Consider the following 23,848-nt stretch of genomic DNA (forward strand, 5'->3'; position numbering starts at 1 on the left):
GATTAGTTCAGTTGTTGCCAAACTTGTTGTTGTAAGACAACTCCTCTTTAAATATCCAAAAGTTTCAGGGCCTACCACATGATAGTACTTATTATTTATGACTTTGGATTGAGAAAATATGGGACCAAGAAGCTACTATGAACTCAGCGGTTTTTTAAATGAACGTGAATTTTCTAATCAGAAACATATTCATATGATTTCCAAAATGTACCTATATATGTGGGATATAGTATTTACAGAAGGCATACTTGATTGTGTCAATGAACTGGGCCAAAATATTTGGTTGGAACTAAAGGAAGATCAAAATGATGATGTTTGCTGAGTTCATGGATTCTCTAACTTCTTGCCTCTACAGCCCCCCCCAAGAAGTACAGGTTGGTCAGCACTGGACTAAATGTTCTCTAAAGATCTTTCTAATCTTAAGATGCTATAGAAGCATTCTGGTATCATGGAAAGAGCACGGAAAGAACATGAACAGAGTTAGGAGAGAACTTCTAAAATGAGGGGATTGGAATAATGGTCTCTGAATGCTCCCTACAAGGTTTGGATAGATGATTCCATGATGTGTCTTACTCTGATTCATAGTGATACCCTGGTAAAGAGATGTCAAGAGGTAAACTAATATCTTTGGCACTTTATGCTTCTTTTTCTCCCTTCCTAAGAACAGGAGTTGACTAGGTCAATGAGATCATTCTTCCCATCCCCCCCTTTCCCAATAAAGGTTTTCATAAATTATTTGCTCTCTATTGACCTTTTGCACATAGCTGATTATGTTTTTACACACATAGGATCACAGAACTGATTTGAGGAAGGACCTTGATGGTAATTGAGTCCAACCCCCTCATTTTACGCATGAGGAAACTGAGACCCAGAGAGATTAAGTGACTTGCCCAAGGTCACACAAGTAATAAGTGACAGAACCTAAATTTGAACTCCAATCCTATCACTCCTCCAAGTGCAATGCTTTTTCCATTACATTACCCTAACACAAGACTGAAGTCTTTCTTTCCAGATTGGGGTCTCTGGCTTTACTGTTATATAAGATTGTATCCATTAGAAAGCCTGGATATTTCATACAGTCAAAAATCATTAATCCTTTGGCCTGTGTCTACCTCTCCTCAGCCACTGAAAAACCTTTAATTTACTGTTTTGAGATAGACAACATTTTGTTCTCTAAATTGACCTTGTTCTTAATCCTATATGAAAACTTGTTCCATTAAACTTCATCTGCATATGCAGGGTCAGCACGGAATCCAAACTCTTTAAACCTCATAGCTCATATCTTGAATCTTAGATCTGAGACCCAGACCCAATAAAAAAATTCTAATACCCCTAATTCATGATCTTTTTATATTATATATTATCTGTTTGATGAACATTGGTCAAACCCATCAAACATTCTTAACTTTAACATTAATTCAAAAGGTGATAGAACTGAAAGGTACCTCAGAGGCTATCTAATTTTATAGATGTAGAAACTGAGACCAGGGAGGAAAAGGGACTAATTGTAAAGGGATTATACATCACTTGTAAATAGGATCACAGATCAAGAGTTGGAAGGGACCTCAGAGGTCATCTAGACCAATGCCCTGATTTTACAAAGGATGAAACTGATGCCAGGGAGGTTAAATATCTTGCCCAAGGCCACACAGACGGAAATAATAATAATGGAGAGCATTGTATAGTACTGTAAGATGTGTGGGAAAAAATAAAGCTTTACAAATGTTAACTCACTTTATCCTTATTACCCTGAGATAGGTGCTATCACCAATCCCATTTTACAGATGAAGAAACTAAGGTAGAGATTAAGTGACTTTTCCAGGGTAACATAGCAGCAAGTAACTGAGGCAGGATTTCAATTCAGGTCTTCCTAACTCTGGATCCAGTGCTCTATTCCCTGTGTCCCCTAGCTGCCTATAGTAAGCAGTACAGGTAAAGTTATCTACACAGAGGTCAGGCCACCATTATTGGCTGAGCTAGAGCAAATGGAAGAGAACTCAGTCTACCAAGAGAAAGAAGCTATGAATTCTAATGACTAACACAAGAGGTAGAATGCAAAGTGCTGAGATAGTTCAAAAGAGGAAAAACTCAGTATTAGCTTGGAAGAATGAGGGAAAATTTAAAGATACTTGATTTGGGAGGAGTAGAATATTGGCAAATGAAGATGAGGTGGAGGTGGAAATGGGGCATTTCAAGTGGAGAGAACTCTGGGAACAAGTACAGCATTAAACAATATCCCTCTTTCTTACCCAAACTCTCTTCTGGCATCTCAATTCCAAATACACATGTTTAAGCCGTTTATAATTGTTATTAACCATACAAGACATTCAACAATTCAATTAAGGAATGATTTATGAAGTTTCCGTATATTAGCCACACACTAGAGCATTTCTACTATCACTCAACAAGCATTTATTAAGCAATTATATACCATGTAAAGATTTTGTAAATATTTGTATTTACTTTGTATATATTTGTTTGTTGTTTCTCTAATTAGATAGTAAGTTCCTTGAGAGTAAGGACTGTCCTTTGCTTGTATCCCCAGTACTTAGCACAGGGCCTGACACATAGCAGGTACTTCATAAATGTTTATTGACCGGCTGACTTACTTGTCAGTACTGACAGTACCAGGCACTGTGCTAAGCACTTGAGATACAAAGAAAGTCAAAAAGTAATCCCTTCTTCCAAGAAACTCACAGTCTGATTAATGGAGGAGACAACAAGCAAACACCTTGGGCAGTTATCTAACAGTTAGTTGTCTAATAGTGGATAGAGTGCCAGGCCTGGGGTCAGAAAACTCATCTTTGTGAGTTCAAATATGGCCTCAGATATTTACTAGCTATGTGACCCTGGGCAAATCATTTAACCCTGTTTGCCTCAGTTTCCCTATCTGTAGAATGAGCTGGAATAGGAAATCACTCCAGGATTTTTGCCAGGAAAACCCCAAATGGGATCACAAAGAGTCAGAAACAACTGAAAAAAGATTAAACAACAACATAAGCATACAAGGTATGTACAGTGTAAATTGGAGATGTTAGAAGGAAGGCACTAGCAGTAAGGAAAGGAATAGAGGGGACAGGAAAGGCATGATTTTAGCTGAGTATTGAAGGAAAGCAAGGATGCCAGGAGGTGGAGGTAAGGAGGGAGAGCAGATAGCAGGACAGTCAGTGATGGCACACAGTTGGAAACATAAGTATAAGGGATTGTGCGAGGCAGATCAAAAAGGTCAGTGTCTCAGGAAAGAAGAGTAGGTGGAGGGGAGTAAAGTGTAAGAACACTGGAAAGGTAGGAAGGGGCAAGGTTGTGAAGAGTTTCTAATAATGTAAATAGTAAAGGAGGAGAACATACACCGTGGCACAAGTGTAAATGTAAGTGTACCTCATAACTTAGGATCACCAAGGGATTCTCAAGTTCATCCAATAAGTAGAGTTAGGGCACAGTCTTCTGAAGTAAGATGGGAATTATGGAAATAATTCAAAAGACTTCTGTCAGAACAGAGGCTAGAGGGGCAATATGGAATAAAGTGTCATTATAGGAAATGCCTCCTCACATATAAGTGCATCGATTGCTCTCTACTTGTACGATGAACATTTTAAAAGGTCAACAGATTAACCAAAGTAGTCAAAGTGAAATGCAAACCACTAGAAAAATCATCACAAAAACAGACTGCCAATCTTACTCATAAATGAAGTTCTTTAAGAACCATAATAGTTCTTTAAGAACCTAAACCAAACTACCTAACATTCCTGGTTAAAAAACAAAAACAAGGGGCAGCTATGTGGCGAAGTAGATAGAGCTCTGGCCTTGGAGTCAGGAGGACCTGCGTTCAAATCCTGCCTCAGACACATGAAGCTTACTAGCTTTGTGACCCTGGGCAAGGCACTTAACCCCGACTGCCTCATTAACAAATGCAAAAACAAAACAACCTTTAGAAATAAGAAACACATAATAGAAAGTTTGGGTCTACAAGTCTGAAGTGAGGTAGAGAAGTAGTGTCAAACTCAAATAGAAATAGGGGTCACTAAATCATATATAGTGATCCCTGTGGGCCACATATTGAAAACCACACATGTTAATATATTTTTTATTAATACATCAAAATATTAAAATCAAATAGAAACTACATTTTAATCTGGTTCAGGCCACTCTCCAGATTGCTCTGGGCGGCATGCAGCCTCCAGGCAGCATGTTTAACACTTCTGAAGTAGAGAAGAGATTAAATAAATTTTCACCTTTGTCTCCCCAGTATCTTACCCATAGTGGGCACTTAATATTTATCTATTTGTGCTAAATCCCTTTCCAATGTATTCAAGAATAATTTTTAAAAACCTGATTCCCCAATCCTTTCTAAAATACACTTAATACTAATTGACAGAACCTTGTTTAACTTTTGCCTGAGATGTGAAATAATGCAAAAGGAAGGAAACATGGAAAAGTGAATATAGGGACTTGAAGAAAGGAAGACTGTGGGTCTAAACTCTGCCTCTCAAGCAAAATGGCTGTGTGACCATGGGCAAGTCACTTAACTTGTCAGTACTGTAGGCAACTCTTCAAGATTAGAAATCACAGGTAAGAGATATCTAAGATCTTTAGAACTCAAATCCCATTTCCTAGGTTTTAGCTCTCAATCCCAGATCTTAGATAAAAATTGTAACATAAAATCGTAATTCATAATCCTCTGTCATTTTCTCTTTAATTGGCCTTTGTCAAACCCATAAACATTCTTTACTTCAATACTAATTCTTTCAACAAACATTTTTTGAGCACCTATGGAATAAGACCCTTTCTAGTAGTTGTCAACAAAATAGAATACTGTCTACCAAGGAATTGCTCATCTACCTCCGCAACAGAGGTTCAACATCCAGGAGTTCTCCCATAGCAATTAAATCACAGGTCTAGACTCCTCAAAATGAAATAATACACATCTATGATACCAAAGGGGTATTAATTCTCCTCTAATTAGATTCTTTGGGGTCCTAATATAAGCTGGTCATGAATCACCAGTATACAATATCTGTCTGTAGGGAAAAATAACTGAGTAGGCCACTTAGGAGGGAGTGGGTTCTCCCTCATGGGCAGTCTTATTGTAGAAATAATTCTTGTTCAGGGACAAGTTGGACTAGATTGCCTCCTAATCCCCTTCTAATGCTGATATTCTATGATCGTATCATTCTGTAAACTAAGAGTCAATGGTATTCCCAATGGAGTAGGAATAGCAAAGTATTATTTTTTCCCCTAGAGCAGTGAGGCCCCATCTTTTCCCTATATCCTGATTAGGCAACCCTTTCCCCTATATTCTTAGTATATGCTGAGCAGACAACTACTTCCTCCATATGCTGAATAGGCACCCAACCTCACCACTCCGCAGCCCACCCTATCACCAGAGACCTTGTGGTTTAGAGACCCTCAGCCTACCCTATAACCAATGACCTTGTGGTCAAGGGACTTTCCCAAGATTGTGCAAGCGCAACAAGACTCCTCAATGCCCATGCCCGATAGTAACTTAAGTGATGTCAAAGTCTCCATTTACATCTTATGAATATGGTAATGAAGGGACTCTCAAGCGTGAAAGTATGGCTATTTCAAGATAGCCACTTGGAAGACCCAGTACAGCAGAGGCACAAGTCTGTTTTTGCTTGCATAGCACAAAGATTATGCCATACCAAATTGCCTTAAGTTACTCCCCCTTCAGCTCTGATATAAGCAAGTCCCCATTCCCCTTCCACCCAACCAACCAGTATCCTGAGCTGCTTGGTTCCCTTTGCTTGTACAACAATAAAGCCCTGCTTGGAAGGACTCTGGCCTTGGTATTCTTATGGACTTCGAACCAGCTCTTCCACTGCACCAATACTTTTGTGTTTTTGGGGGGACGATATCACCTCTGCACTTAAAGGATTTGAGTTCAAAATTGAATTGATAAATTTATCCATATTTCTTTTGCTATGACCAGGTCCTCTTTCTAAATTTAAGTAAACTCTGTCCATAAGCATTTTCTAATGTGTGATGTAGTCAAATCTCACTCTAAACATTCCATTTGGCTTTCTGGAATGAGAAATTTCTTACTCATATAGGCAAAGTGTTCAACCTAATTTTCTACCATTAGAACTTGTTTGCAATGTATCAGACAGCAGCATATGCTACTTGACTGCCAATTCTTACACAGATTAATTCCTAATTACATCATGCTGTTTGCATGGCACTGTCGATAGGCTGCTCCTCCAATAAAAGATAAAAATGTAAAGTAATGAAAATTAAGGTCATGCAATCATGGTTGACAACTGGTCTGTGGTTATTTTCTTCTTCTAGATATATTTCTGTCACTGCAGAGACATTCAAATAACATTTAACATAGAGCAGAAAATTTGGCAGGCAACAAAATACTTTACTACAAAAATGTTTGCTAGGGGCTTCTAATAACTACAACCAACCCTTTAAAAATTTTCCCACTATAGATAGTATTTCTAAGATGCTCAACATGATTTCCACATTTTTAATAATTGCCAATTATCTAAACAGAATCACATCTATCCAAAATGGCAGGGTTCAATTTTAGTTTTCCCTCTGGGCCAGGAATGTGTAATATGTGACAGAACGTGGATCTTTCAATGAAAAATACAATTTAGCAATTGTTGCTACCTGACATCTTTTGGGGGAAAAATGAACGAAAATGCCATATAAATGCAAAGTCCCACATTTATAATCAGGGGATCTAAGTGAACCTAAATTGAAAGGCAACTTGATATGACGAAAAATCCACATTCAAATCTTACCTCTGATAGTTATATGCTCTATGAACCATGGGCAAATCACTTGTTCATCCTGAATCTGAGTTTTCCTCATCTATAAAATGAGAATATTGGATTATATGATCTCTAAGGTTTCCTCTAGCTCTAAATCTATGGCTCTATGAAAAGAAAAATTACCTACAGTATTACCATATCTATAACCAACTGGATGAAAATGTCTCCCCTTCATGCAGCTAGTGGTATCAAACTCAAATAGAAACACAGCTAATAAACTATACATAAGGATCCCTAGGGGCTGCATATTGACTTAGAAAATCAAGCATTAACCTTATCTATATTGTGTTGTATTTTTATTGATTCTATTTCCCAATTATATTTTCATTTGGCTCTGGCTGCACTAGGAAGTTTTTTTTCTCTTTGCGTTGGACTGATTAGGAGGACCTTGCCAGGAGCAGGTCAGCATTCAGAGGTCTCACACCAAGCTCATGGCTCCTCTAGCTGCAAGGTCCTAAGTCCAACAAGTTCAGGCTCCTGGGCCCTCACTTTACTCAAGATGAATTGATAGAATGGCACTTACATAAAAAAAGCTTAAAGCTTATCCCTAAAGAAGGAATATCTGCTATGGTTCTCTTACTTTACAGAAGAGAACAGTGAAGCCCAGAAAGATTGTTAACAAACATTTATTAGCACTTACTGTATTCCAGGCATTGTGCCTTTAAGCCCTGGGGATATAAAAAAAGGGCAAAAGACAGTCCATGCCCTCAGGGAGCTCACAGTCTAATGGAGGAGAAAATATGAAAACATGTATGAACAGATGAAAGAGAGAGAGAGATATACACAGAGAGAAGCAGAGTAATAGAGAGAGGAAGAGAGATAGAGAGAAAAAGAGACAGAAAGAGAAACAGACAGAGAAAAGAACTGGAAATAATCTCAGAGTGAAGTCCCAAAATTTAAGGAAGACTGGAAAAGTCTCCTTAGAGAATGAGAGTGTGAGACTTGAAAGAAACCTCCAAGAGGAAATAAATAGAGAGAGAGAGAGAGAGAGAGAGAGTTCCAGGCATGGGGGGTCAGCCAGTTATAATGTCAGGAAGTAGGCAATGGAGTGATATATGTGAGTGACTTCCCAAAGGTCATACAGATGCATCGGTGGCAGAGCCAAGAATAAAATCCAGATTTCTTGACTCTCTCAGTTTTTCTGAGGTAGAATCCTCATCGTGGCCCTCAGTTACTTGCACAGTATGGCTAGGCTGCAGTCTGCTCTGTGCAGTGTGTTAGGGGAATTCTAAGTCAAAACTAGAAATGTGATAGAAATGCTTACATGATAACCTTTTTAGCATTAGCATGTTTTTTAATCTCCAAAAATAGACAGCTCTTCAAATAATACTGACTTTCCTCCTCAAAAGTTCTTCCAGGTTACTACTTCAGTAGATTCATTTCCAACCAAATACTGCTTATCAGGAAATTCCAATCTCCAATAAAATTTTCAGGTGAGACCATGAAGCTGTATTTCAAATCTCATAGCCAGGAGGAGATCTTCTTGGTGAGGATTAGAACTTCTTAGTTGGTTTAATGTGGTTAAGAAGTATCAGTCTGTCTAAAGAGATTCAATACTTCAAACTGTAATTATAATGACCAAATCTGATCCCCAAGAGGGGAGAAAATTCATCTCCTTCCCTTCTTTCAAGAAGTGGAGAACTATGGGATATAATGAATAGACTTGGTTAGTGTGTTTATTAGTTTTACTGAACTAATTTTTTTCTCTTTTCTATTAAATTCTTTTTGGTTTTGGTCTAGGCCTGTAATTCCATAAGTCTAGAGAATACTGGCTATGGAAATTCCCTACACCAATGCAAATCAAAATGGGGTTGGGGGGGTGGAGAAAGAGGAGAGTACTGAGAAAATAAGTGACTTGCCCATGGTCACACAGCCAGTATGTGTAAAATATGAGACTTGACTACAAATCTGCTTCTTTATACTCTAAACTATGCTTCTCTCAGTTCTGTTTGTTTGGGTTTGGGGTCAGATTTGTGATTTTATTTGTATAAGAAGCTCTAGGTTAGTCAAGCTTTCCTACCAGTGCAAATTAGTAACTCTTCGATACTTTATAGTCTGAAAAAATAACTCTCTTAGAGCCTATGGCCCTGACAGAATATGAATACGGTGAAGGCTTTTTCAGCTCTATTGCTATGTATCTCTCATATAATCATCTTTAGCAACCCTTCATTTATGTAACCACCCTTATATTCAGGTGGTGTTAATGACCAGCCAAACATATTGTGTTCCTAAGAGCTAGCTGGTCTGATCTCTGTGGCTCAAAAAATTGGATTAGTAAGTGACTTTAGATTCACTTCTGTTATGGACAGTTGTATCATTTAGCAGACAGACCTTGAGGAAATCTACCTAGGTATTTTAAAGCATTTCTTTCCTTTGAACAGGTTATCATCCAGGGATATGATTGAAATGTTTAACAAACAAAAATTTCTGGGAAAAAAATATTTGAATGGCACACTGCACTATTAACATTTTCTCCATCATTTTCTTAAGTCTTCTAGACAATCAACAAATCATCAATCATGCCCTGGTATGTAGTATTTGCCATTCTCTGAGGTGTAAATGTTTATGCTTAAAATTTAACAACTAGCTCTCTTGAGACCTTTTGGGCTAACTCCAGCACACTCCCAGTTGTATCACAGTGTCATGGCAGAATCATAAGAACTGGATTTTTGTCACTGGCACTAAAAAGTGACTTGAGTTTCCTTGGGCAACTCATTTCCCAATTCTGGGCCTAAGTGTCCTTATCTGTTTAAAAAATAATAATAATAATAAAAAGTTTGGCTAGGTATACTTCAAGGTCCCTTAACATCCTAAAATCCTAAATATAAAATTCTTTATGTCTAAACAAAATCTCTTATCCCATGATTTCTTACTCTTTGGGCTTTGAGAAATGAAGATAGCTTTACTCCAGCATTATTCATGAATTTAAATGTTTAAAGATCATCAGACCTGATTTTGGAGGAAATTTTAGAAATTATCTACTAATGGTTCAGGATGCTTAGGTTATAAAATTGAATTTAAGAGATTTTTTTTTTGGAAAAAAAAGATGTTTAGATTAGCTAATCCAGAGTAGGATGTGAGAGAGATATGCAGGTGGAAATAGCTAGAGGTCTTATGTTAATTTGATTTTATGTTTTGGTTTGGTTTGGTATTTTTTTGTCCTACAAAGGTGAGTGTCCTACAAAAGTAAGTATTTCATGTAAGAAAACTATACAATGTACTTGGATGGAATCTCAGCGGCTGCATCTGTAACAGGAACATGTGTTGGAGAGAGCCAATTTTCAGCATGAGCAATTAGGATTCAATTTATTGTTTTGATGATTGTCTATATTTAAGAAAGTGATGGAGAAAATGTTAATAAATGCAGATTAAACTTTAAAGTGCATCATGTGTGCTCCCCTGCCCAGAGCTGGTTGTTAAACATTTACCAGCACACCCCTGCCTGTGTCTATCATTGGGCAAAGGGTACAATCATAGAAATTGATCAGATTATCCCCTTAGCCCAAGAGGGAAGGGAAACATGCAGATAAAGACTACTGGGAATAACCGATGAATATCCATGAGTGCTGCCCTGGACTTCAAAGGAATTTTACCAACTCATGTACTTAGCCTTATCTGCTTACCCTAGGCCAGTGTATTCATAAGTGGCATCATCAGCTCCCTTTCTATACCACAGTACAAAGTCATATGGCCTCTGATATCTCTGGGCTATCTCACAATCTAGCTATTATAAATTATCTGAATGGAGATGGTCTTCAGGAAGCACTAATCAAATTACAGATGCTATTTCCCCAGGGGAAAGGACAAACCAAGTTGGGAACTCATTAGGTAGCAATGATGTAGACCAAACAATGCATATGCTTTCTTGTATCTTCCTAAATGATACCCTATACATTTATGAGCATAAGTTGTACACTAAGTGTGTACATGTGGTTTGAAAACATCCAATAAATGCTGTAGGTAGCTTATAATGGGTGTGTCTCTTCTAAAGGCATTCCTTGAAATCCCAAACCTTACTAACATAACTATAACATAGTGATAGTGACATATTGAATGCCTGGCTAAGGACTAGAAATCAGATACCCATACTCCCAGTTCGGTGTATATATGTTCCCATAATTTTGGACTATTAAGTCATCCATTCAAACTAAATAATTCCAGTTATTTTAACTTACTACTTCTTGCTACTTTAATTCTATTTAATACTACTTCACAGTATTTCTTCTTTCATTCATTCTTTCATTTATTTATTCAGTTTTTCTGTTACACGATTTTATTTTCCTTCATTGGAGCTTTTCCAGTTTCTCTATATTGTTTTTGAAATTTAAGCTGGACGCAGGAGCAGATATTGACATGGCACAGTCAAGTAGCCTCCATGATAAGCTTCCCACAACATTTTGTAAATGAAAACCAAATCTCATGTCTAGAGTGTGGCAAGGGGGCAGATGGGATTCCTCTTCACATTGTAGGCAGCTTTATAGAATTCCTATGCTGTGGCTTAGATTATCTCAAGCCACAACCACAAGCACCACATAATTTCCACATTCCCTTTTTTGCCTGCTATTTCCCCCTATAATAACAGACACACATCTCTGTCCATTCTAGGCACTGAAAAATGTTACTAATCTTCAAGATTCCTACCTCTCTTCCACTAAAGAACAGTATCTCAGAAAAAAGTTGGAGTAATCAATGTTTAAGCTAATTGGACTCTAGATGTCCCAAGAATTTTTTCTTTCTGTGATAAAAACTATTCTATTTTCTGCTCTTGTTGTAAAGAATGATGTGATATTTGCCATTACTCTATAAGTTCTTAGACAGGCTGCTGTCATCTATAGACTTAGGATCATAGAATCACAAATCTAATGCTGGAAAGGACCTTAGAGGTCATCTAGTCCAACCCTCTAATTTTACAGATGAGAAAACAGAAGTCCATGGAGGTCAAGACTTACCCATTAAATTTATATGTCAAATGATGAAAATCATTTATATGAATTTCATTCTAGATCTATTAGTCTTGCCAAATAGCTTATTTTTTGTTTAAAAGTGTTTTAAGTTGATTATTTAAATTTGTAAATGTCTAATATAAATTATATATAATATATGAATGCATAGCTATATAGATAAAGATAAATAAATTATAAATAAATGGGTGTATGATTATATAATGACAAAATAAAATTCAGAGACTAGCCATTTATGTTAACACCAAGAAGAAGAAAATGAGGAACCACTGGAAGATTTTTTGCAAAGTTTTCTAAAATTCCTTAAACTACCTACAGGCAGCTGTGGCCCAGTAGACAGCGTGCTGGCTTCCAAAGTGGGTAGCTCTGGGTTCAAGTTCTGCTAATGGCACATACTGACTACATGAACTCTTGGTGCTCTTGGCAATTCTTTAAAACTAGAAGTTATTCAGTGGTATTAGTAGCAGTGGGTATTCTAGAAGCTCACTACATTAATGAAATCACAGACCCAGTCCCTAGTCCATATGTTTTCTAACAATTATCCTAAATCGGAAAAAAGATGTTCTTTGTTTTTTCTTAGAAATTTATGTAAGAAAGTATTATTATGTATTATGTATTATGTAGTAGTATTATGTAGGAAAGTAGGAAAAAAATAGGAAATAAGAATTAACCAAAAGAACAATACTAAGAAAGCAGAGACTCTAAAATAATAAAATACAGATTGTGTGAATTTGGAATCATTGCAGATTTTAAATAATCCATGGGTTTTGACCTGAGCACACATAATCTGGTCTCCTGAAAGATGAGTTCCATACCCTACCCCTATTTCTCTATAGTATTCTCCCACTTAAATGAACCTCTCTCCTCTATTTCCATCTTTTATTTCTGCCCCAGCTAGCTCTGGTCTTCCATGCTCCATGGTGCCTTGGTTCCTTTGGCATCACCAGCCCAGAACATTCCTGAGAGGCACAGATATTTTATGCAGAATTTGGGTGCTTGCAGATTTTAGCCTCATGTTTTTAGTTTCATCTGAATTAGAGAAAGGAAAGGAAAAAGGTGGTACAGTGTATAGAGTTCTGTACATGGAAACTGAATGAGCAGTTTGAATCCTGCCTCAGACATATATGAGCTATATCACCCTAGAAAAGTCATTTAACCCCTCCTCCAGTCTCAGTTTCCTCATCTATAAAATGGGGACAAAAATAGTACTTTCCTGACAGGGTTGATGTGGGGATCAAATGATATGACATATGTAAAACACTCAGCAAACCTTAAAGTACTATATAAATGTTAGCTATTATTAACACATTTGAGAAGAGTGAATAAGAAACCATTCCATACTGACACTGACCAATTTACAGATTTTTAAAGCATTTACTTAGCCTAATGTTATCTTAAATTGTGCTTTCTCTACTACACTAGGGTTATTAGTTTCCTCATCTGTAAAATGGGGTAATGATAGTACTTTCCTCTATAGGGTTGTTGTGAGGATCAAATAAGATAATATATATAAAGTACTTTGTAAACCTTAAAGTGCTTACAAATGATAACTATTAGCACTATTACCAAAATCAAAATTTAAAAAAAAACAACTACTAGTCATTGCACATTACATTTTTAGTCGTGTCCCTATCCCTGGGTCCTGGGATAAAATATCAACCAATCTGGTTAAATGTCAGCAATTCTTGCAATGACCCTTTCACCTATCACCTGGAATATTGTAATAGCCTTTTAACTAGTCACACTAACTCCATTATCTCTCCCTCTATAATCAGTTCTTTGTAACTGTGCTAAAGGAATCAGAAATTTCTAAGGCACAGATTTGATCACATAACTCAGTCAATCAAAAACCTTGGTGACTCACCATTGCTTTTAAAAGATAAGCTCCGCAGTCTAGCATTCAAAGCCCTCTACAATTTACCTCCTACCTTCTCTACCCTATTTCATACCACCCTTCTTCATGTACGTTATGCTTGAGCAAACTGTGTGACTACCTCTTCACCAATCTCATCCTGCCCTCTTCAACCTTGGTGCCTTTGCATATAACCACCTCTAATTCCTAGAATGGTCTCTCTACCCTACCCCTTTCCATTCCTTAACACAATGCTTCAAGACCCAACCCAAGAACTTCATGGAAGGTGGCTCTTTCACAAAACCTTCACTGAGCCACACAACTCTCCCGGAAAGGAGAAACAGTATGTTACAGTAGAAAGATGAGTGGCTTTAAAGTCAGAAGAGATGGGTTCAAATCATGCCTCTGGTGCTTATTATTTTTGTGACTCAGTCTCCCTGAGCCTCCACTTTTTCATCTTGAGGGAATTGGACCAGATGGACCCTTTTGGCAGTAGCTCCTTTGAATCTCTGAGACCTCATCAATACCCTTGAGAATTTTCCAAATTGTATGTCTTATAGATGGTTGTGTATACATCGCACCTGCCTACTAGGCTATAAAAACTCGTTGAGGACAAAGACTGGGTTGTTTTCTAGAGTTTTCTAGACTCCAGAGTGAGAGATATGCTGAAGTGAGCTGGACTGATTGTCAAATTACTTACTGTCAAATTTTCATTTTTTACATCTCAGATATTGGCAAACACTATAAATCAGAGCTTGAGTGATTATTTTGTTGATTGTCTAGACTTAAGAAAGTGATGGATAAAATATTAATAAAGCAAATGAAATTTAAAAGTGCATACTGTGTACATGTTTGTTTGTTTTTCAGAAATCTAGTTGTTAAATATTTACCAGCATACCCTTGCCAGAGCCCACCACAATACTTTGCAAATAGGTGCTTGACCAAAGTTTGATGGATTCTTTATGAGGAAGGATTTCTGGACAGTGAGAGTTGTTAAATACTATAATCAGTAAAGGAAGAAATCTACTTATTAACAGTTCTTTGAAAGCCAGATGGATTTATATCCACATAGAAGGTAGCCAGGAAGCAGGGGTGTGGCCTCTCAAGATCCCTTTGGCTCCTATGATTCCAAGATTATGAAAATAGGAAGAATGAAGTCACTCACCCACGAGCTACCTCCCAAGGTCATGTGAGTATCATGAGCACCAATCATCTTTAAAAAGTCTTTAGAATTTTTAAAGGAAATAGGTAAATCCAAAGATTATAATGAAATGTGTTATAGCCATCTCCTAACTATTTATACACGCCTCTGGAAATATCATTAATTACCACCCCTGCTCTATTGACAGCCTATGAGTATCGTCTAATTTTTTTTTTTATGGGAGGAAGTGGGAGGGTTGGAAATCCTATGCAAATTGCCCCTGAAGTTTGAAGAGGCCTGAAAAAGTTTTATTTTTAACTCTTCATTTCATATAGGGGAAATGAAATGACCAGAGAAATTTTCTTTTGTTTTGGCATATTCTATAATTGAAAATGTTAAACCAATCACTGTCTCCTCTTGTTAAAATTTATTTCAGAATAATACTCCCCAAAGGAGTTATCGTAGAAAAGTAATATGCACCCCTCAATTGATGTTATCACAGCTGGATATGGAGTTAAATCCCTAGCTGGATTTTAACCACCAAGAACCAAGCACCAGATGGCTTATCAGCACCTCAGTCCAACAGCTGTGTCCTGAAATGCACAGCTGGTCTTCATATTTGAATGACAATATTTAAATGATAAAATTATGTAATATAGAAAAATGTGCTCAGTTAGCACAGATTCTGAAAACTAGATGGCTGAGTTCCTCTTGTTGGTAAATGCACAGCTTCAACTATGGATTCAAATTTCATCTATCTATGCTGATCATTCTGAAATAGCAGCTTACTACCACATGGAAGCATTCCAGTGTCATTCATATTGTATGTCTATGGTTCTTCAGGGCAATCGCAGTGATAGGTTTTCCTTTGTGTGAAAATAAGCACAACATCTTTTCTATTTTGAAGTTGGGGTGTTTATTAAAAATGGGATAATTAATAGATTTTGCAGGCTACCAGCAGGAAATTAAAAGACTTTTGGTAGAAGGCAGATCGAGAAGTTCTTCAATAGTTTTAGGATGTAGTTGCTCATTTTCCTGCTGAGTTACCAAACACTCTAACTGACATTATGATCAACAAAAACAAAATGAATCTTTGCCCAAAAAAAGTCAGGATTTGTCACAAAACAACACATAGGGCAATTTCTCAAAGAAAATGTTCCCAAATACTTCTTCTGACATGAAACATTTTCCATATTCTAATGACAGATGGCTTTTCTGGTGTGCAATGTTTTAATAGCTAAAATAAATAATAGTGACTTCCTAACTGCACCATTTGATGGATGCTCTCAAAACTGCTCATCCAACATTGAACAAGCCACATGATACCTCAATGTGTCACAAAAAACCTCTTCTTTTGAGGCAATGTCATATTGTGGGAAGACTCAAATCATAGAATGTCAACAGGAAGGAAACTTAGATCTCATCACTTTATACATGAGGAAGTCGAGCAGTGAAATAACTTGGCCACAGTCCCAGATCTGAAAAGTGTCAGAGTCCAGAGTGTCCTGGAACAAAGGTCTTCAGACTCCAAGTCCAGTGCTCTACTAGGATTGAGAAGATAGGAACTTGTTCATTTTTTTTTCTTTCATTCAACAAATGCTTATTGAATCCTCATTACGAGCAAGACAGTGTACTACATGCTACAGTGAAACAAAGAGGGTAAGATGAGATTCCTGCCCTCCTTGAACTTACAGGTAGGAGATGACAGCTAAATAAGTAATTTTATAGAAAGAACAGGGAGTTGCGGGTGGGGTTTGAATCTCAGTTCTATCGCTTTATACCTATGTGAACTTGAGCAAGTCATTTAACTTATCTATACCACAGTTTCCTCATTTGTAAAATAAAGAGAAAGGACTAAATGACCTCTGTGATCCCTTCCATTCTAAACATATTTTATGGGATAATTAAGATGTAACTCTGATTATTCCCTTTAGTTATGTATCACAGAATTAAAAGATGTTAGAGCTCTAAGGGATGTCAGAAATCTTCTAAACAAATATATTTAGTTTTATGGATGTGGAAACTGAGGCACAGAGAAGTAAAATCATTTTGCCATGGTCCAAGACCTAGTAAATCACTTCCCCAATTTCTTACCCTCTGCCTTAAAAGATGGAAAAGTTTCCTCCACATTTAGAAATCCTTCTTTTTGCCCTAATTTTCCCTTTGTGCCTATTTATTTCTATTTCACATTCAAACTTTTTGAATAAGTGATTTACACTAACTGCTTATAATTCTTCATTGAATTGAACAATCAATTATTAAGCACCTACTATATACAATATTAGATGCTAGGACTACAGAAAACTGAAACAAAGCATGACACAGATCCTGACCTCAAATTCTTCTGGGAAAAAAACAACAGGTAAAATGTGACAAGTTTAAAGGAAGGAGCCAAAAAGGTTTTAGGGAAATTTGAGGAGAAGGAATCTGTCAGGAGCAGGGTGAGATGAGATCAGGAAAAAGCTTCCAAGAGGATGTGGCATCTGAGTTGAGCCTTGAAAGTTGAGCCTTGAAAGAAGTGACTCCAAGCAGTACCCTGAGCATAATGGTGTCAGTAACAAGATCTGGACTAGTGGGATGAGATTTGAAACTATTAATACTAGTGTTGAAGGCAAAAATCTGAGAGATCTGGCTAAAGAGGAGTTGCAGAAGGAATTGGCTTTAGTTGTTAGTTACTATTTATTAAGGTGCAAAGTAGTGAGAACAACTTGGAAGGTCTCATCAAAATTGTTAAGGAGTATTTGAAAATATGCATCTCTTGTTTTCTTTATTAAGGTATTTTTTCTCTTGAATACTGCCATAATTACTGAACTTGCTAATCTTGGTTTATTTTTTTTTTCTTCTGATGGTATAAAAGGACTTTTGAGAAGGAGGAGGGAGAGTACATCAGTACATTTCCCATTCTTTTTTTTTTGTCCTGAGTTCTTGTCCAGCAACATCAAATCAATTTCAATATACCCAAAATAGAACTCCCCTTCCTAAATTTGCTTCTCCTCCAAATACTCCTTTTCTAAAGCACCATGATCTTCCCAATTACTAAAGTCAATAACCTCTGAGTCATCCTTCCCTATTTCTTCCCTATCCTCTTACACCTCCCAAACCTAATCAGTTGCCAAATCTTATTAACTCTATTTTCTCAACATCTCTCAAATCTGTCCCTTTCTTTCTACTTTCACCCTCCCTCATCACCTTTCATTTAAACTACTACACAGTTAGTCAACTAAACACCCAGCCTCTAGTTTCTCCCTTCCCTAATCCATCTACTACACACTTGCTAACATAATCTTTTTGTATCACAGGTCTGTCCAATTCTTTCCCCTGCTCAAGGGTTTTCACTATCTCCCTACTGCTCCTAGGACAAAACAAAATTTGTAAACTTACCTCAGTTTTTCATTTAAAGCTCTTTACAATCTAGTTCCAATCTAATTCATAGTATTCCTTACAGACTACATTCCAGCCATGTGCTTCTCCTTCATCTCTTTATTCCATCTTCTACCTCCATGCCTTTGATCCCCATTCCTGGAATTCATTGGAATTCACTCCCTTTTCAACTCTGCCTTTTACAATCCCTTGATTCCTTCAAAATTCAGTTCATATTCCACAGGAATCCTTTCCTCATGCCCCTAGTGCTAGTGACTAGAAAGCCTCTCTCTAATGAGGGTAGGTTGAGAGCTCTTCAGTCATAGCTATAGGCTATGAATCTCCACATCCAACTAAAAGGCTACAGAATCACCAGACAGATGAAGTGCCCCCATGCTAGGACTTTTGTTGCTGTTCAGTCATTTTCAGTCATGTCCAACTCTTCATGACCACATTTGGGGTTTTCTTGGCAAAGATACTGGAGTGGTTTGCCATTTCTTTCTCCAGTTCATTTTATAGATGAGGAACTGTGGCAAACAAGATTAAGGGATTTGCCGGTGATTACATAACTAAGTGTCTGAGACCAGATCTGAACTCAGGAAGTCTTCCTGATTCCCAGCTCAGCACTCTTTACACTGAGGCACCTAGCTCCCCAAGCTAGGGCTAAGTTTTTTCTTTTAGATGTTCTGTGTTTAGCACTGAAACATACATAGTCCCTCGATCCAAACAACTATCTGACACATTCCCAATCTTTCATCTGGTATGATATATAAATGATTTTGAGGCAAAACAGAAATTAAGGGAAGGAATTAGGGTCACTTTCTTCTACCCATTTGGTCTAGAATATGTATATTTATCAGCAGCAAAACACTTTGACTTTGTTGCTGTGTTTTAGCAAGTGAAAAATCTCAGAGTAAGGGATTCATGTTTAGGTACAGGTGGACTTCTTCTTGAGTCCCTGTCCCCCTTAGCATATTTTCAATTGCACCAAGCCTTAGGTTTGGATGAGTCTCACAATCTACCACTTTCGCTATTACACGTATGCTTCTGAACAAGAAACCTTTTTATTGGGTCCACTACACATTTATTTACGCTATCTCAACTGGGCTTTCACTGCTGCTAAGCAATCCTTCTACACCCACCTTACCAACCCACTATCCCATAAACAACAGTCCACTCTGGTTCTTCTCAACCTTTTTTCATCCATTTTAAAACCTTGCATGGTATCCCTCCCCCCCATCCTGTGTTGCTGAGAACCGCGCTTCATATTTAAAGACAATTGAGGCCATTCACCCTTCACCCTTGTCTCCTCTCCTGATTATCTCACATCACTCAGACGTCTTTTGCCACTCTGTCTCACTTGAAGAGGTGACCGTTTTCCTTGCCAAGGCAAACCCCTCTGCCTGCACCAGTGATCCCATTCATCTCATCACCTCTGGAAGATTGCTCCCTTTATCATTTCCACTCTCTCACGTAACTTCGATCTCTCTTTGTCTAAAGGCTGGTCCCTTACTGTCTACAAAGATGACTGTGTCTCCCTCATCTTCAAAAACACTCTCATGATACCTGTCTCCCTGTTATTGTCTCATGTCTCACATCCTTTGAGGCTAAACTCCTATAGAAGGCTGTTTAAAATGGGTTCTTCTTCCACTCCCCTCATTCTTTTTTCTTCACTCTTTGCTATCTGACTTCTCACCCCACCATTCAATCAAAACAGCTGTCTCCAAAAACATCAACGATAGCTTAATTGCCAAATCCAATGGCCTTTTCTCAGTCCTCATTCTCTGAGACCTTTCTGCAGCCTCTGGCACCATCAATCACCCTCTTCTTTTTGATACTCTCTTTTCTCTAGGTTTTATGGACATTATTCAGATCTAGAACACTTTCTGTCTTATCCACTTAAGAAGTATGTTGCTTTGATGCATTTCCTACATTATATTGAATTGCTGTTTGTAAGTTACATATTGCATTAACTTTTCATGTTTTCATGTCTTATTTCCCCAGTTAGACTTGGAGTCTTGGAGTCTATGATTCTTGGAGAATCACAGATTTTGATTTAGAAGGAACCCTGGAAATCAGTGAGTCCAACCCCCTCATTTTATAGATGAGGAAATTGAGACTGAAATGAGTTTCCCAGCTAGTAAGTGCATAAGGCAGGATTTGAACTCAAGTCTTCCTGACTCCAAGTCCTGTATTCTACAGCTGCCTGTAGGATAGGGACCAGGACTTATAATTTCATAGGATCACAAGATTTGAAGCCAAAAGGAATCTTAAAGCTCATCTAGTCTGATATCTCATTTTACAGATAAAGAAACCTAGGCCCACAAAATGATGGGGTTTCTTTAAGGTGATAAAGCTAATGAGTTGCAGGACTGGTTATGAACTGGGCCTTTATTGGGCCAATACATGTCTGTCTTTGTTATTAAGCAAGATGTACTTGTAAAGCTCTTGACTTTCCCTCTGAGTTTAATTACAAACTTGTTGGTCCAGGGTAACTTAAGCCCAGTAGGAATTACAAAAAAGACAGGGGGCAAATAATATCCAAGTTATTTTCAGGCTTTTTTTTTTTTTAACTGACACCATTGCTAATTATTTACTCCCTCAACTCCTTACCCATTGCCCCGTCCTGGGGTAGGGCACCTGCTGCCTCAAGGTCACATGTGGCCCTCCAGGTCTTTAAGTGCAGCCCTTTGACTGAATCCAAACTTCACAGAACAAATCCCCCTTAATAAAAGGATTTGTTCTGTAAAACTTGGACTCATTCAAAAGGCCTCACCAAGGACCTAGAAGGCCACAGGTGGCCTCGAGGCCCCAGGGTCCCCACCCCTGGCCTAGTACTTTTATTCTTTCCAAAGGCCCTGAATTGCTGGCTTTGGCTTTCACCATCCATGTCTCAGCACTGTACAAGTTATGTCAGGAATTACAAGTTATAATTACCTTCATTATCCAAAATAACTGACAGATTTTCTTTCAAAAATAAAAGGAAACAAACCCTTAACATAGTTGCTTTGTGTAATTTATAATGTGAAGGTAAATAGTATCAACTTATAAAAACAATTCTTCATTGGGTTTTCAAAATGGTTATCAATCGAACCCACCTTAAACTAACACTGAAAATTTTTATTCTAAAGGAGCAGTGTCAATAGAAATTCAGATCTTGACAATCAGATAGATACTCCAAATTCCATTCCTATCACTTGCTTTATTGTAATATCTGATAAAAATCATCAAATGAAATCTTTCAGAGCATATAAGGTACGCTCTTTTCTAAACTGAAAAAAATGGGGATTTAATGTTAGCAGAAGGGGTGTAAACTGTGTATAACACATAGAAATAATTTGGAAAAAAGTAAATGAAGTATTCAAGATATGAGTCATGTAGGACAAACAGGGCTTCTATTGCATTTTTAAATGAAGTATCACCACATGGAGGCAACATGCAGCAGTGGGAGAGAGAGTAATGAATTTGGAGTCCAGGGACATAAGATTAATTTCTAGTTCTGCCAAGGTATTCCCTGTATGACCTTAGTAAAGTCATTCTCTTTGGGCCTCAGTTTTCTCATTTATAAAATGAGGATATGAGACTAGATGATCTCTAAGGCTCTTTCCAGCTCTAAACTGATGAACCTATGGTACATTATATTTGAACAATTATACATCAAGAACATTTGTTCATAATGAAAATGTTTTTGCATTTAAATTCATAATACCCAACTGATAGCAATCAACCTAACAGCATTCAGGACTTTAAATTATTAAGAGTTGGGTTCCAATCACTAACACTATTGTGTGAATATCATAAATTCAGTTAGCCTTTCTTAGCCTCAGGGAATTAATTCTCTAAGACGCCAATGCAGGGTTGGGGTTGGAGATGGGGAGACCCAGTACTGATAGAAAGAGTTCCCACAGTGATAAAATCACAAGTTTTTGGTATATTGACATACTTAACACATCTTGGTCTTATTTAAGAGGAGCATTTTGTAGGCCATTAGCACACATAATGAATAAGAAACTTGTTTCAGCATTAAATATGTAAGTCTTTCAGCTCCAAAACCAAACTCTTTCCATCACTCCCTCTATATGATATATAAAACTAGGTACCAAACTGAAGATAACATTCAGAGAAAACAGCAGGTTCCTTCTGTTCCTCTACAACTTTATTATTGCAATGGATCACGTCTATGAAGACATCTGAAAGTTACAAACAGTTCTAATAAAAAAAAAAAGCAGAACCAACAATGTAAAGTGGTTTATTGCATGCTTGGTATGACAACTTTATTACTGCAGTGGGGCAGTATTCCTATTACAAATGGGAAATATATTACACATAACTTGTTTTGAGACAAAATAGCCCAATAGGCCAGCATATTACTGTATGATTCTATTCTTTATAGGACACAATAATTACTTTTAAGAGTTAGGAAATCAAGAAAGTGGGCTTTCATCCTCTGCCATCTGCTATGACCATTTTTTTTTCCTGGGCATGAATCTGAATAATTATTACAGGAAGGGAATATCCTCTTTTTCCTATATAAGTTTCATTAATGGCATATAAGGTAACACCAACTTCTGTAAAATGACTCTAATTATATTTAAAAAGTACAATAAAGTAGCAAAATCAAAAGTTTCTCAATTAACATAAATTATCATTAAAATTTGAAACTATTAGTATACACTGTTCTTCAACATCAGCAAACCCATCATTTACAGTTTATGAATCCTGCAGCATCAACTGTCAATCAAATAAATAATGAGCTGCATTTAGATAACCCAGGAAACAGTTTTCTGGTACATTTTTTTAAAGCAAATTATTATTTCAATGCCAAGTCACGCTTCCAGCTTTGAACAAGGAGCAAAACACCAACGTGTTTCTCAAATGGATTTCACAGCATCAGTGCAAAAGCCGGAGGGGATGGCTTTGTTTTTTAAGCCTCAGATTTGAAATACCTAGACTCCCTGGAACCACAGCTTCAAATCCTCTGTGGGACCACAGTTTCCAATCCTATCAGGATCGCCTCAACTCTTCATCCTTCAGAGACTGATAAATTGAAGGGCATGAAGTTTAAAGCAAAGAGAGGGAGTTGCACGGCTAGACCCTAAACAGGAGGACTGAATTTGGACCTCATACTAGGAGCCTTTTAAGATAATGTGTCCTAGTGTCCTTCCTTGGTCAGGCTTGAGGATGCAACTTGAGAAACATGAAATTCAGTGACAGGCCATCCTTTTAATGTATTTTAGCCAGTCAAAAGTTTTAGGCACTAAATTTTAGGTAGTCACTAAAGTGGTGAAAAATGAATTTTCAAAGATATTTTTGATCAGCAAAGGAAGAGTACTGGACCTCATTTTACTAAACTATAAAAAGAGAGGATCAGACTAGATGGCTTCTGAGTCCCCTGCCAGTGCTCCAAATTGATGATCTATCATCCCATCATGACAAAGTGAGAATGAGAAACAACAGGTGGGCAGCCTAAGATACAGTAAACTGTTAGCCCAATATAGTGAAAGAACGGGAGGAAGGAAGACCTCCAGCAAAGGATCTGTAAAAAGTATTACAAAAACTACACAGCATAAAGTATGAAAAAGTCAAGATCTACATTGGCACAGGGAATACCCACACTGATAAAATCCTAGATCTATCAAATACTCTAGGACAGGCATAGATAGTTACTGAGGCACTTCCATTCTTCCATTTAATATACTCAAGGACATTCTAAGTGATTATACTGAGGGTAAAA

This window comes from Vombatus ursinus, unplaced genomic scaffold (assembly GCF_900497805.2).
Source record: "Vombatus ursinus unplaced genomic scaffold, bare-nosed wombat genome assembly UNPS02014821.1, whole genome shotgun sequence".
Taxonomy (NCBI): Eukaryota; Metazoa; Chordata; class Mammalia; order Diprotodontia; family Vombatidae; genus Vombatus; species Vombatus ursinus.